We start from the raw sequence: 5,485 nt of genomic DNA on the forward strand, positions 1-5,485 counted from the left end.
AACAATCCCTATCAAGGCTAAAATAAAACATCTATTACATCACCGGAACATCCAATCCGTTTGCAGGGTCTAACCTAGCAGATATTGAGCTAATTCTTAAGTATAAGAACAAACCGTAGCAGATTGGATCTACTAGATAGAAAAGAAGCAGTGTGTTGTCTCCGTGCAACTAATTCTATGCAACAAGAATTAGCATTAGATTAAAACGTGGCTGCACAGAAACAATATGATATTCGTAGATGGTAAGCAACAAAAGCATAATGAATCTACTAAAAGCCATGCTACGAACATCAAGATAACTAGTACTACTCGCCATAAAAAACGCTTCAATACGAGTAATACCAAGGTAAAAGCAAAAACAACACTGCCCTGATCGCAAGAAGCGATCAGGGCAGCATGGCGCTTACTTGGATGAAACCCTAAAATTAGGGGTGGCGGTGCGCCGAGAGTTGTTGTTTGCGAAACGTGATGACCTTCTTCCCTTACGAATATCATAGGGTACATATTTATAATCCAGAGACTTGGGAAACAATCTAAACTAATGTGTCCATATCGGACTCTACCTCTAACTCAATCTGAACTAAATCTAATGATACACGGCCCATAGGGCCCAAATGTTCACGCAGTAGCCGATTCGTAAGCCTTTTTCAATCTCTTCATTAAGCCCAACTCACTCGTGGCCATTAATTAACCTTGTTAATTTATGCCGATAACACCTAATTAGGTCATGGTAGGATAATATTTACCACAAATAAACGAAAAAGTGCTACAGATGCTACAGTGTCCGATGTGACTTTTCCTACCACCTTTTCCTGGATCTAAACACACCCAAATTTTAGCAAAATCAACCCGCAGTCCAATGGCGTCATCTCGTTTCGTCCGCCGTCCTGTCACCGTACCGGCCGCCGGCGCTCCCCTCTCTCGCCACGCCGGCCGCCAGGCGCTGGCCCTCCCTTTCGCCCTGCGCCGGGCGCCACGCCCAGCTTTCTCCCCGCGTGGCCCATAGAGATGTGGATAGAGGCCCACGCCAAGCGGCAGCAGCAGCTCTCCCCACTCCGGCCGCCGCTCCTTTCTCCCCGCGCCAAGCGTCGGGCGCCGGCCCCTCTTCTTCCCCGCGCCGGGGGAGACCGCTCGCCAGCAAGTGCGGCAGAGGGCAGGGTGCGGCGACGCTGGCTGAGGATGGGCAGCAGAGGTCGGGGGGCTGGATCTGCGGAAGGAGAGGCAAGCACGAAGGTCGTTGGCAAGGTGCGGCAACACTGGAGGAGAACGGGTTAGCCTCTTTCGGAGGTTGGGTGCAGCGGATGCCACCCAAGGCACAGTCGCGCAGGCAAGCGCGGAAGCCGGGCGGGCGGGCGGAGTAGGCGTGGCCTCATCCTCCCTCTCTCCACAGATCGGGTTGAGCCGGGCGGCGCAGCCGGCGGGAGCAACCAACTCCGCGCGCAGAGGAAGACAACAGAAGAGGAGCCGCAGCGGACGAGCTGCCCGCCGGCCAACCACGCCGAGCCGCCGCGGTGCAGCGCCTCCCACCAGGCCTCCTGCCGAGCTGCCCGCTGGGCAGGCGTACCGACCCGCCGGGCCTCCCTAGGCAGCGCGGCCCGGCGTCACGCCTCCACCTGGCCTGGCCTAGGCTGTGGTCTTGCGCCGCCGCCGGCTGCCGCTCCGCCCGACGCACCCTGGCGTGGCCCCGCGGCTGCTGGGCCACCGCTGGCTGCTGCCCTGGGCGCAGCGCCACGCCGGCTGCCCCGCGTGGCTTGGCTGACCAGCCGCCAGCCGCGCCGGAGGAGATGAGGGCCAAATGGGAGGCAGCATCCCCGCACGCCTCGAGCCTCTCGAACTGCGAGATTCTCAACGCGTTGTGCTGCTTCATCCCCCGCCGCCTCCCCACGCGCTGCAACCGCAACGCCGCCAAGGGCAAGGACCCGGCACTATGCCGGCAATGCAGGAATTCTCCGCTTGCTGCCCCTCTCGCTGCTCTGCCACACGGTCTCGTCGCTGCAGCGTTCTCAAGCACCCTAGATGTTCTTTCCTCTCCTTGATCATCAGCAGCCGCCGAATATGCGCCCAGCAACGAGGACGCCAACTCCAGGGGATTCTCATTTGGTGGCTTCATGACAGCCTCGAATTGGAATTATTCAAGCTGGAGCTCCGTGTGTAGTCGAGCACAGACTATGATGATTTCTTCTGCATCTATTCCATCTTCTGCTGCTCACCAATGCCTCATTCATGAACCATGCACACCATGTGCTCGATGATTTGCTTATGCAGCTGTTTCAATTACTGACCAAATAATTATGTTTAGATTTGCTGCAGAAGCAAGAATGAAAGTGTCCATATATGCGACTGACAAGGAGATAGCAAGAATGAAAGTGTCCATATATGCGACTGACAAGGAGATCTAACTGATGAAAGAAGAAAATAGGAATCAGGGAAATTCATGTTACTATCCTTGCCTAAGGTAAAATTCTCATACATGAATTTAACTTTTGACGCAGATTAAACTAATATGTGTTTCAGACATATCCTGTTGTTAGCATATTTCTAATGATATAACCATAAATTTCTTGGCCAAGTTAAACGCCACTGCTGATGCTTAGCATAGTTTGCCTATGCACAGCTACCATCTCTCTCAACAGAATAGCAAATATACATATGTCTTCGTTTATTTATACTGAGAATTAATGATGTACATAAATCCTGAAATCATAGAACCTATACCTAGGGCCTGTTTGGATAGTTACCCCTGCTTGCCAGGCCAGAGTGCGACGTGGCTGCAAATGTGGCGAGCCACAGGTTAGGCACGTCTTGGCAAGAAAACAACAGGAAAGATGCATACGTATACCCGGCATGCCTAGGCTTCGGCTGTGGACCAAGCATGTGCCTATGCATGTGCGGCAGGCGGCAGCCACAACTCTGGCTAGGCAATCTGTGGCTATCATCCAAACAGACCCTTAGATGTGACAATTTAAGGAGATAAAATGTTGAATAATTCTTGTGCTTATCTAGTGGTGTAGCTGTTGGTTAGTTGCTGCATGGCCGGTTTTCAGGCTGTGCACGTTCTTGAGCTTTGACTCGCGCTGTGTTCGCGAGGGAGCGCGTCGTGCGGCACGAACTAGGGCGTCTGGGATGGCATTCGCTCCGTGATGGACGTGCCGCGCATGTCGGAGGCCACGGCCTCGAGTCAGTTGTAGTCCTCTCTTTATATGCAATACAAAGAGTCAAGAAAACGCTGCTACATTGCAGCACAACGAGACCCGTGTTCATCCACTTCCAGTTCGCGTGAGTTGTGTGCGTGGGTTCTTGAGTTCGCCGGCGTCGCGGGTTACGACGTCTCTCCGGCGATCTCTGACAAAAACAACATATTTTCCAACAAGATATATAAGCATGTGTCACCTTACGTCGCGAGATGATTTCAGTTGTGTATCCTGGGCTGCAGATTCAGCTTGATTGAATGAGTCATTAGGAGAGCCGAATGTATCCACGACAGACCTCGGCACATAAGAACTTGAGCCGGTAGGCTTCCTTCTAATTTGGATTTTCTTAGTCTCCGCAATAATACTGGATGTCTTATTATCCACAATTGTGAGTCCTTCCTATTACAGAGGAAGCAGCAGGTCTTTAATTTAGGATGTGACTCCAGAGGTTTATGCCATTAATAGGCTGAAGGAAAAGAGCTGTACGCCTGTACAGAGCTAAGCCAAGTAAAAAAAGAAAGAAAGAGAGGCATACTTCAAAAGCATTTCTGATTCTTCCTCTAAGCTGGTTGACAGAAGCAGAAAGAGCCTCTGGCGGTCTGGCCTAATTCAAGATGCAGCATCTCCTGTCTTCCAGTGGTTTTCAAATGACCAACGAGACTGAGGGGTCTGAATTTACAAGAAATTGCAAGAGATGTAAGCAAAAGGGCAGCTTAAAATGTTGCTGAAGACCATACAAGAGGGGTTCACTTGCAACTGTCAGTATATTCAGATATACATCACTTGCTGGTTGCTGCCTGACCTGATCTCTAGTGGATGAACTGGTGTTCCTATGGGTTTGTTCTTTCCTCAAGTCCTCAAACTTATGTGCGAAGCCATCCTCATCGAGAATTCCCTTTGCTTTCCTTGCCAAAGTTCCCCATAATCCAAGCTTGGGCTCATTTATGCTTTCGAAAGATGGTAACAGACCTCATTCTGTTCCAGCAATTTGCAGAAGTTCAGCCTCATACAATATAATACACAGCTCAAATTCACTTCGTTGTGTGTTCTTAGGTTAGTTCACATTTCATGTAATTCCATTACTCTCAACCTAGGACTACAGTAGTATATTGTCTGGAGGTCAGAAAAAGATTACTAGCTGTGTGAGGTGGAACTTGAAACTAGGACCTCTACCAGAATAACCAAGTACTATAACTAGCTGTATTATTTTGATTCGTATCTATTTATATTCATTCTGGTTGGGATACTTGTGATCATGAGAAGGTAATACACAAAAGCGCATAAGTTGTACAGCAGAAGCTTCATGCTGTATGGTATATATATTGCTATCTGACATTCCTGTTTGGTTTTCTTGCTTATGTCTTCGCTAGACTTCTCTCTGATTAGAGAGGTTCAGATATGGAGCACACAAGCTAAATTAAGAAAAACTTTGATTGATTTTCTTAATATGGTAATAGTTGAGGGCGTCAATAATTCCCACTTCATTTTGTCATGTGTTAACACATCAACCTTGTGATCCTCCTCATCTTCTTCCTAGAGGTACTTTTCCGGCTCACATATCTATTTCCTATTAATACATTCGAATAGGTGCATCCTCACTGTTCAAGTTAATTTCCAATATCTCAACGAAGATCATTGTATTGTTCTTCCTTGGCTGCTAATTCGAATGCTTTGCCCTGACAGAATGTTTGGACTACCCTGTTGTTAACCTGCAATGTCAGATATTGCAGGCTCTGTTATGAAGACATGCTCTTTTTCTGTGGATGTTCGGAGACTTATTCAAACTCTACCTTATGGTAGTTGTTAGGTTCCTTTCTCCCAAGTAGCTCATAGTGCAACCTGCCAAAATTAGAATCGAACTGTTTCCCATTGCATACATAATGTATTGAAATAACATAATGTCTTAATTATTGATGTATTCTTCTTTTTTACTATGCATACCTACCATGTTATTATGATCAAAGAGACATTTGCTCTCAAAACAGATATGAGAATAATGGAATTGGAGATAGGTTTTGAAATGACAAGTGATTTTGATGACCAATGTGCCCTAGCCCTAGGCATAATTGTCTCTGATTGTTCCTTGACCGTCGAGCTCAAATATGATGCATGGCATCGCCGCGCCCAGAGTTTTCTCATCTTTTATTCATTTATAATGAAAACACGATTGAATTATACTTACATAGTGCAAGAGTTCTTAAATGTGATGGAGAACCATTATTTCCACCATAGAAAGTAAACTATGCCTAACTAGAATGCATATTCAAAATAGAAAAAAACCAAATAAAAGCGGC

General features: G+C 47.7%; 1 long non-coding RNA gene across 1 annotated transcript; it reads left to right on the forward strand.

Annotated features, from left to right (window-relative positions):
• The first annotated feature begins 4,587 nt into the window (after nucleotides 1-4,587).
• LOC120673780 lies at nucleotides 4,588-5,154 on the forward strand. The gene is made up of 2 exons (XR_005674844.1): nucleotides 4,588-4,730; nucleotides 4,875-5,154. It is a non-coding gene; the product is annotated as an uncharacterized LOC120673780 (long non-coding RNA).
• Nucleotides 5,155-5,485: the final 331 nt, after the last annotated feature.

The sequence above is a fragment of the Panicum virgatum genome, chromosome 2K (assembly GCF_016808335.1).
Source record: "Panicum virgatum strain AP13 chromosome 2K, P.virgatum_v5, whole genome shotgun sequence".
NCBI lineage: Eukaryota > Viridiplantae > Streptophyta > Magnoliopsida > Poales > Poaceae > Panicum > Panicum virgatum.